This window comes from Hibiscus syriacus, unplaced genomic scaffold, assembly GCF_006381635.1.
Source record: "Hibiscus syriacus cultivar Baekdansim isolate YM2019G1 unplaced genomic scaffold, ASM638163v2 tig00001644_pilon, whole genome shotgun sequence".
Classification (NCBI taxonomy): domain Eukaryota; kingdom Viridiplantae; phylum Streptophyta; class Magnoliopsida; order Malvales; family Malvaceae; genus Hibiscus; species Hibiscus syriacus.
Window position 1 is genome coordinate 2,557,558 of NW_024061878.1, and position 11,131 is coordinate 2,568,688.

An 11,131-nucleotide genomic window follows, 5' to 3' on the forward strand; every position below is an offset into this window, starting at 1 on the left:
TGTGAGATTAGAGCCCACCCCAAAGCCACATTCAAACCTTAGGATACTCAATTGTTTCTTCTACCTTAAATTTATTATTCAAAGGATGTGAACTAGAAATATATGTGATTAGGATTTATTATGTTAGAAAACATGTGGGATATAAATCATTTTCAGGTAGGAACAAAAGCATGTGAGGTAGATATCATGCTGGGTATGAATTATTATATTTTTTTTGGTTTTAATATTAACTTATCGTACTAACTTATTTCCTTTTTTCTTTTTGTAATTTTCACTTCTCATCATTTGCTTCATTACATAAAGGTGAAGAATAATAAATCGCATGGACCCATATTAAGAAGCTGATGGTAAAGCATCCCAATGAGTGGAAGATGATAGATCTTTTTTCATTAGGGATCTATGGTTTGGTCATTTTTTTTGAAAACTCTAGGGCACATCGAAGACACTGTGGTGGAACTGTTCGAGCAATTGCTTAGAAAGATGAAATCTGTCCCGACAATCTTAGTTGAAACACTTCATTTGTTGAACCACTATCAAAGGATAAAAAGAGGATAATTCATAGGATGTGTGCAACTGCTACAAGTATGGATCCACAACCATTTGTAAAGGACTGATGAGATCTCTTATTGTCGTTTTAGTACCACATATTCACCGTTGGAGGAATTCCTAGTACAAAAATGAAATGATGATGATAAATAATGGCAACAGAGTTATGAACGTTGCTCGTCGTTGAAGAATCAAACCTAGAAAGATCTAGACTCGATCAAAAAATAAAGGGGAAAAAGATGGAAGGGCAGTGGCAATTAAGGTTTTTAGGGTTGGCTAGAAATTGAATAAGAAGAATAAGATTAAAACAATAAAGATAAAATAAAGATAAGGGAAAATAATAATAATAATAATAATATGATAGGAATAACTGAGCCAAGTTAGGTTTTGTTGGTGATGGGCGAGAATGGTGATTCGATAATGATGGTAATGATGATGATGATTGATAGATATTTGTCCTATGAACACTCCTAGCTGTAATTGACTAGGAAAGCTCGATAATCGGCTCTAACCAGCCCTCCTAATCGTAATGAGAAGGAAAACATGAGTGTGGAGATCTCTCATACGTAGAACCTGAAAAAACTTAATCATGAAGAATGTTTCGAAAGCACAAGGCAATCAACACTTGAGAAAACGAACTCTCATTGTATTATATTCAAGAAAAGATGTGTTCACAATGGTGGGATGAGCCTCCTTCATATATGGTGAATGAGTCTTTGTTGCAATATATATAATGCTTGAATATAATAATAAAAATAACAATAACAATACTATCCTAATTCCTAATAACAATAAACTAAAGATAATTGTTTTAATTCTACCTTAATTCTTAATAAAATAATAAATTTAACCCTAAAATATAATGCATCATCCTACATTAAATTATATTATAAATAATCAATAAAAATATTGAAAATTCGTAATATTTATAAAATCCCGTATTAATCCCGTAAAGGAATTTCTGCATGCGTTGTATTCACTAAAATGAGCGTATCTTGAGTTCCCGATATCGGATTGATGTGATTCAAGAACTGTTGGAAAGGTAAGAGATAGACGGTCATAAATAAAATAGATATGTCGACAAATAACACCAGGATCCCATTAAAAAGTCATCACAAGTCTGCTGCTATTTTGGTCTTCTTTTCCGAGGCTTGGTCGTGTGGATCATTTGGAAGCGCTAGTCCATCTTCCTTTGATGTGAGACTTATGATGCATGTATCATTCTCTCTCTCTTCAAAAAGATTTGTCCTCGAATCTTGGAACTCCAAGGTGATGAGCGGTACTTTTTTTCCATGAGACATGCGTGGTAGGATGATAAAAGGTCAACTTTTCTCTCCCAATCTATGTAGCCGTCCAGGTCATACTCGCCTTTGAACTGTGAAATTGTATATTTTGGTACAGTAAAAAGTTAGGGCATTTGAAGTCGAAGTTGTGCACGTCTAGTTTGTATTGGATTGTGTTGATAATCTCCTACGACTTCCCTTGGTTGATTATCATCATTCAGATTTGTTTGTTGTTGTCTTTTAATGATAAGATCAGACATTTGTCTTTGTATTGTTGTTGTAGAGTAGTAAGTATTATCATTTGTTGGTCAATAGCAGTCGTGAGGCTTTGTAATGCCTCACTAACTTCTTCGTCTTTTACCATTTTTGGCAGTGTATACGTGCAAGATAAAGCAAAACCAATTGATTCTCCAATAATTGTCCCAAATCTGATACCAATTGATAAAGAATGACAGTAGCGTTATGAATGTTACTAGTCGTTAAAGAATCAAACATAGAAAGATCTAAACTCGATCAAATAATAAAGGGGAAAGGGATGAAGGGGCAGTGGTAATTAAGGTTTTTAGGGTTTTTGGAAATTGAATAAGAAGAATAAGATTCAAACAATAAAGATAAAATAAATATAAGGGAAAATAATAATAATAATAATATGATAGGAATAACTTAGCCAAGTTAAGGTTTTATTGGTGATGGGCGAGAATGGTGATTTGATGATGATGATGATGATTGATAGATAGTTGTCCTACGAACCCTCCTATCCGTAATTGACTAGGAAAACTCGATAGTCGGCTCTAACCAACCCTCCTAATCGCAATAAGAAGGCAAACCTGAGTGTGAAGATCTCCATCACGAAGAACTTCAAAGAACTTAATGATGAAAAATGCTTTGAAGGCACAAGACAATCAGCACTTGCAAAAACGAACTCTCGTTGTATTATATTCAAGAAAAGATGTATTTACAATGGTGGGAAGAGCCTCCTTTATATAGGGTGAATGAGTCTTTGTTGTGATATGCATAATACTTGAAAATAATAATAAAAATAACAATAACAATATTATCCTAATTCCTAATAACAATAAACTAAAGATAATTGTTTTAATTCTACCTTAATTCTTAATAAAATAATAAATATAACCCTAAAATATAATACATCATCCTATATTAAATTATATTATAAATAATCAATAAACTATTAAAAATTCATAATATTTATAAAATCTCGTATTAATCCCGTATAGGAATTGATATTTGTGTTGTCTTCACTAAAATGAGTGTATCTTGAGTTTTTGATATCGGAATGATGCGATTCAAGAACTGTTACAAAGGTAAGAAACAATCGATCGTAACTCCAGTAGACATGTTGACAAATAAAATCAAGATCCAATTCAAAAAGGCATTGGAAGTATGCTGCTATTTTGGGTCTTCTTTTCCAAGGCTTTGTCTTGTGAATCAATTGGAAGAGTTAGTCCATCTTCCTTTGATGTGATACTTGTTATGCATGTATCAGATGATGTTCCAAAAGAAAGGTGAACGATGATGTTCAAGCATATTAAGGATAAATAAATCTTCTGGAGGGCTCATGTTTGACACGTATTGACATCCTCTACTGTTTCGAGGATTTTAGTAGAGTGATGTTACTCGGACTATGGGGAGGAGTTGACTATACCCACTTTTAACTCTGCAATAGTATGGGGGAAAGAAAGTTCATTATGGTCATGCAAGAGCTTCATAAATGTGAGTTTGCTTTAAAAGGAGACAATTATAAAATGAGGATCAAAACCATCTCGGATTCATGGAAGAAGTTATTCTGAACCGACGTCTTAACAGCCAGAGACATGCCTACTCAGGATTATATGAAATAAAAAAAGCAAAGTGTTGTGTGGGGGTATTTTATATTATGGCACAAAAGCTATGTAACTATACAAGTTGAACAAGTAATAAAGTAATAAAATAATAAAGTGTAAAATGATATGAACAGATGGTGTGAATGTTGTAACAAATTATTGAAGTGAGTGAGATGTTGTGACAAAAAGTACAAAAAGAATGCTATAGAAAAATTAAGTTGAGCACTGGGTATGAGAAAATATAACTTGATAACCTCACACAAACAAGCTACAAGAAGGATAAACAATTGGGTTTACTAAGGAATCGTATACCTTGTTTGCTAGAGTAGTTCAAATCTTCCATGAGTATACTCCTCGAAAATGTTTGCTAAAGTGTTTCTAGGCTATCTCTAGCAAGAAACCCGAAGTTAAAATGCTACAACAATACCTCTCCTCGTAAATAGCAGCAAAATACTATCAAATAAGTCCTACTTCTTTTAGTCGTTGAAACCCCCTATCCCTATTTCTAAGGTGAGTTAGGGTTTTACTTCTTAGCCCAACCCCATTATTCACGTTGATCTAAGGTTAACTCTCTCGATATCAAACATCACACATAGATAATAGTTCTCTCTTGAAATCTCTTACAAATCTAAGCATTTAAACAATGAACAAAGAAAATATTTAGCATGGAAAATATTAAATAATTCATTCAAACAAAAGCATGTACATCCATAATAAACTCGTGCCAAAGAAGTTAATTCATGGCGGGGCTAGAATCAAACATCTTCAAAATTTGTTTCATTATAAACCCACAAGAAAATAAGAATAAAAAGCAACTAAAGGAGAAGGAAACCCCCAAGTGTGAGTTGTCGTGAGCCTTGAATCGCCTTAGCAAGCTAGCTTCTCTCAAAGGCCTAGCTTACAATCCCATTGGAGCTTGGATATGGAGGACACCATGAAAGGATGAAAAAAAGAAAAAAATGGATTTTTTTTGTTGCAATCGCCTCTTCATCTCTCTCTTATCTCATGTTTCCCCTAAAAGTTCCCTTAAAATGAGGTATCTTTAGCCTTATATAATGAGGGCTCCTAGGGTTTTTACCCTAATTCCTTTTGTACCCTAACGAATCATTCCTTTCACGTAAAGGGTAGGCATGGATGGCAAGGGAATTTCACTCGTGAGATGGATAACTGGCAGCATCATTAAAATATCTTCATAATTTTGTCATTTTCTACGTCCATGAATGTTATCCAGAATGGTACAACATTTCTTTGAGTCTCCTTACCCGGTTTGATATGGCAATTCTCCACTTCTCCTTCGGTCATATTTACCTACACATCATCACTAGAACACCACCTTTCCTTTTAAGCAACATCAATTTCATGAATAAAATTTTGTAGTAAAACAAGACCACCATATGTAACTACAAGAGTTTAAATGCAACTATACACAACTAAGTGGGTTTTTAAACAACCAATAACCTAAGTAAAAATGCATGAAATATAGCCTTTTTAAGGGGTTATCACACCCTCAAACTTAAGCTATTACTTGTCCTCTAGAAATGAGTATTATTCAACTGTAAGAATACTATGGAAAAGTTTAATAGATACAGTTGTATGGAAAAAGTTTAGTCCTTAGAAGTAATTAGATTCAACATGATAGACACATCAAGATTTTAAGAACTTTTACCTAGGGCAAGGTTCTTTGCATGTGTGTATATAATTTCATCCAATCAATGCTTAACAAAGTTAGAAATTTTTTAAACAATTTTTCCATTCTACCTTAGCATTTGTTCAACCATGTGCTATTATGGCCATTTTTTTGAAGGGGTTTCCAAGTAATGCTATATACAGTTATGCCAAACCATTTATTCGTAATTTAAAATATTCAATAAGCACAACAGAGTTTAATCTAAGCCTTTTATGCTAGCATTGAGCATTAACCATTCATTAATATGAATTCATACTAAGGTATGCAAGAGTTCTTTGATAAAAAGTTTCTAAAGTCCTTAAGCATAGAGAACATGTAAATGTGTAAGAGTTCAATCACAAAAAATCAAGTCCTAAAGTCAATTCTACTAATCTCAACAATCATGTAATTCAATCACAGCCATAAAAATAATTGTTATCACCGGACATCGTTAACTTATTTAATAAGCTGTCTCTAACTTAAATAAATGTTATAGCAAAATGTTGTTAACATTATCAGTGCAAACAACTAGCTATGAATACTATCTCCCCCAAACTTAAACGATGCATTGTCCTTAATGCATGAGAACTAAATAAACAAAAATAAATGAAATGGGAATGGGAATGGAAATAGAGGTACCTCACTGTGGTGGTGGTGGTGGTGTGATGAAGTTGTTGTGCTTGCAGTGTGTTTGGCGTGCTTTTTCCTTGGTGTAGGGTTGGGTTGTTCATGTTCTTGGGCAGTGGGTGGTGGTGTATTGGCCTCACACGCCTTAGGAAGAGGAGTCCAAGTGCGACATGCCAACCTTTTCAAGCGATTTTTGGTCATTAGTTGGGTGGTGCGCTGTGACATTTTTTTGTGATAGAGAAATCTCATCAGTTGGCTCATCAGGTTCATTCTCGACATGTTCAGAACACTCTTGCTCGAATTGGGGCTCTTTGCTATGTTGCACTCCCGCTAGTGTTTTTCCCTTATCTATCATCGAGGAAGGATAAGTAGTGATTACCTGAGCTGGGATTGGCATCGTGGTGGTCATCTCCTCAGCGTGAGCTGCTTCGCTTCCGAATGCACCTTCAAAAGATGTTGTAACATCCTTGGGTGTTGCTAGTAAAGATTCAAGGAAAGGAGGAAAATCAACTGTAGTGAGGGGAGCATGTCCTTAAAGTGAGAGGATAAGACCTTGTCTCTTTGCTTCACAAAGGTAAAGAAAATCTGTAAATTACTCCTCAAACCTTCTAACTACTCCTTGATTTACCTAGAAGTCTCAAAAACATCAGCCAATCTGGTTGCACCAATTATCTCCGTACCAATCTTAAGTGAGGCCACTCTTTCCAGGGATAATTTCGTCAAACACGTCCTCATAGACCTTCTTCTTCCTACAAAGTGTAGTGATCAGACTTGGAAAAATTAGTGGACTTGATTTTCTCTTGAGAAAGCATAAACTTCTTCAATAATAATTTTTCCAAAGTCTGTGGAACGACAAACTATGATAGAGTGGAGCAATCACATTCACTGTAGCGATGGTTATCTTGTGGGATACATGCTTCAACTTCATTTTTAAGATGTGATTCCATAACTTTGCCTTCAGTTAAAGGCACCTTCGCTCCATGGTCAGCTTTCTTGTAGAGGAACATTTCCCTTTACTGCCTTGGAAACACAAGTCTTGGAGGACCCCTTGATAGGTTTCTTTGTCCGCATGTTGAACAAAGGAGGAGTGTTGATCCACGATATTTTTCAAATTAAAAAAATGATTAATGGTAGAGAGGGTGAATTGAATCTTCTCTCTTTTTTTTAAAACAAAGGATTAAGTAGGGTCGGTTAGATGAACGTAGAACTGTTTCACCAACGTCACCGTTACATCACCAGGGTGTTGGATAAATCTTCTCCACTTGTGTGTGTTCACTACTTCTATCACTTCAGGGCCAATGTCTTCGTCACCAGTTGAAAAGATGAGCCCATGTTTGAAATAAACCTGACGACCTTTGATGTGTTGAAACTCTCCTTAACCACCTAATTCTTGAACTTGTTGATTTGTAATTGTTGTGGTATTTGTACTGAAGAAGATGCATCGATTACTTGCTTAAAGAGGGGCATGGCGGAGGTATGATGAAAAGAAAAAAATATTGTGTTTGGTTAGGGTGTTTTGCAGTGGGTATAAGGAAGAAGAATAAGAAGAAAAACAAAATAAGGGAAAAGAAGGGTAAAAAGAAACTTAAAAGGGGAGTGGGGGTTTTAATGGGTGTGACGTGTGATGCGTGGTAGTTTTGGGAAGAGTAAAAAGGGTAGTTCTGTGCAACGTTTAAAAAACGGCTAATATACGGCGTGATCGGTTAAACAAGTGATCGATTAAAATTTAGATCGGTTATGTTATATTATTTAACCGGAAATATTATCAAGTACAATAACATATTAAGTAGCGCTTATATAATGTAATAGGTAGCGCTTATATTAACATATTTTATAAGTAAATCGGTATATTTATATCGGTAATATTGCAAATTTACCTATTACATTATAATTATCGGTTTCGATATTTTTTGGATCGATATTTTTTGGATCAATACTTTTTATAAATGTATCGACACTATATGCGTTCACCTTTTGTCATTTATAGACCGATTTTATCATATTTTTACATGTTATATTATTATGAATCGATACATTTTTATAAAGTATCGACACTTTATTGGCGCTATAACTTCTTCTCTTTTAAATTCCAAAAGTGTCGATACTTATAATAAATTATCGACACTTTCAACATATCCAGTAGCACTTTACCTGTTTTGTCATTTCGAGACCGGTTTTGTCATATTTTTACCTGTTATATTGTTATGGATCGATACATTTTTATAAAATATCGACACTTTATTGGCGCTATAACTTCTTCTCTTTTAAATTCAAAAAGTGTCGATACTTATAATAAATTATCGACACTTTCAACATAACCGGTAGCGCTTTACCTGTTTTGTCATTTCGAGACCGGTTTTGTCATATTTTTACATGTTATATTGTTATGGATCGATACATTTTTATAAAGTATCGACACGTTATTGGCGCTATAACTTCTTCTCTTATTAATTCCAAAAGTCGATACTTATAATAAATTATTGGCACTTTCAACATAACCGGTAGCGCTTTACCTGTTTTGTCATTTCGAGACCGTTTTGTCATATTTTTACATGTTATATTGTTATGGATCGATACATTTTTATAAAGTATCGACACTTTATTGGCGCTATAACTCTTCTCTTTTAAATTCCAAAAGTGTCGATACGTATATAAATTATCGACACTTTCAACATAACCGGTAGCGCTTTACCTGTTTTGTCATTTCGAGACCGGTTTTGTCATATTTTTACCTATTATATTGTTATGGATCGATACATTTTTATAAAGTATCGACACTTTATTGACGGTATAACTTCTTCTCTTTTAAAAAATGTAAAATTTACCTGATATGTTGAAAGTGTCATACTTTTTATAAAAAGGATCCATACTTTTTTTAAAGTTATGTAATTTATGTTTCAATTTTTTTTAATAGTGTTTCATGTTTTCCACCAACAATATTAATTTAATAATTTCATTTACACAAAAAATTATTTGATTGTTTTGATATTTTATAAAATATTATTTAGAATTTAAATTTAACAATATGTTTAGGTAGAAAATGTATTGACACATATTTAGGTAGTTATTGTACATACCTAAATATGTACTGCGAATTTAATGTTGTACCCACCCTTTAACTACCATTACCAATACCACATCCTATTGAAAGCAGCACGACTGAAACATGTTCAAAATGAACATTTGCTTACATCTCCATCAACTCCGGGACCACTGAACTTGCACAACAAATTTTTTGCCATGGATCATACTGATGTAGACAGTGTTAAGCCAACCGAGGAATGCCATGAAGTACATAATGTTGATGAATCTGACAGATTGGTTGGTCAGCTCTTCTGTTCACGTGATCAAGCTTGGTACTTTTACAAGGGATTCGCACGGGAACATGGGTTTAGTGCACGTAAGGGAACAACACGGCTTGACGTGGAAGGGAATGTGAAGACACAAGAATTTTGTTGTTCCAAAGAAGGGTTTCGAGGATCAAAAGTCAATACTATTGATCGTCAACGTGCTCATACGCCAGTCACAAGAACAGGATGTAAGACTAGAGTCTTAGTTACAGCAACAAATACAAACGATCAGTGGGTTATAAGTAAGTCTGATCAGAAACATAATCATGCATTGTGCACACCTGCTATGACACCATTTAGGCGTTCTAATAGAGCTGTAAGTAAGGCTGATATCGATGAGGCAACAATATTGAAAGTGGTCGGTGTTGGCACGTCACAAGTAATGAACTATTTAACGCAGCAGGCAGGGGGCTATCATAATGTTGGATTTACACATAAAGACCTCTACAATGCACTTCAAAGAGGTAAAGCAAAGGAAATCGTCGATGGGGATGTGAATGTGCTTATTGCCTACTTTGATTATAAGAAACATGATGATCACAGGTTTTTTATGACATACTCGGTAGACGAATCGGGGGCATTGTATAATCTTATTTGGTCAGATTCTACATCGAGATCGAATTACACATGCTTCGGTGATGTAATTGAGTTCGACACAACGTACAAAGATAATTTGTATGGTCGACCAATTATGCCTATTGTCGGTGTCAATCATCACCATAACACAATTGTGTTCGCCACTGCCATAATCGCTGACGAGACGTCTCAATCTTTCGAGTGGGTGCTACAGAATTTTTTAGAAGCCATGATAAATAAATCACCTATTTCAGTTGTCACCAATGAGGATAGGGCAATGCAGAGGGCTATCAGATATGTTATCCCTTATGCTAAGAACAGATTATGTTCTTGGCATCTTTCTCGCAATGCACAAGCTAACATTGGTGACCCAAAGTTTACAGCAGCATTCTCAAAATGCATGGCTTCCTGGTGGACAACCGAGAAATTTGATATTCAATGGCGTTCGGTTGTTTCAGAATTCAACGTCCAAAAGCATCCATGGGTGATTGAGAAGGGAAATACACGACACTTATGGGCACAAGCATACCTATCCGGTCATTTTTTGCCAATATTCGCTCAACACAAAGGTGCGAGTCTATGAATGCTTCACTAGCGATTGCACTGAAACACAAGAAGACATATTTAGATGTTGTTCATGCAATTGAAGATGGAATTAGTAGAATGCGTATGAACGAGTTGAAAGCGGATTACTTAAGTTCCATACGAAGCCCTTCCAGATCACAAAACTGGTCGACCTTGAAAGCCATGCCGCTGCGATTTTTACCCGCGAATCTTTTCGTACGTTCCAAGATGAACTTATACGGGAGACATTGTACCGGATTGAGGCAAAGATTAAGTCCTTATCAGATGAATGTCAATATTATATTTTGTCAAAGTACGTAGAAAAAAATAGGAAATTTGAAATTAGTTTTGATTCTCGTACGAAAACTCTAATTTGCTCCTGCAAAAAATTCGAGACCGTTAGACTTCCGTGTCGCCATCAACTTCACATTTTGAAGAACTTGGATTACACATATTTGACCGGGACTTTGATTCAAAGTAGGTGGACTAATGATGCGAAGGCTTCTGCACCCAGTTATGTTGACATTAATGTGTCTCCAGAAGTGATGCAGATGGCAAGGTTCGCTGCTCTACGTTCAACGTCAAGTAGGTTATGCTACATTGCATCAAAGACAGACGAGTCTTTCAAAACCGCAAGAGATGAGATGAAAAAACTAATAGAAGAATTAGAAAACT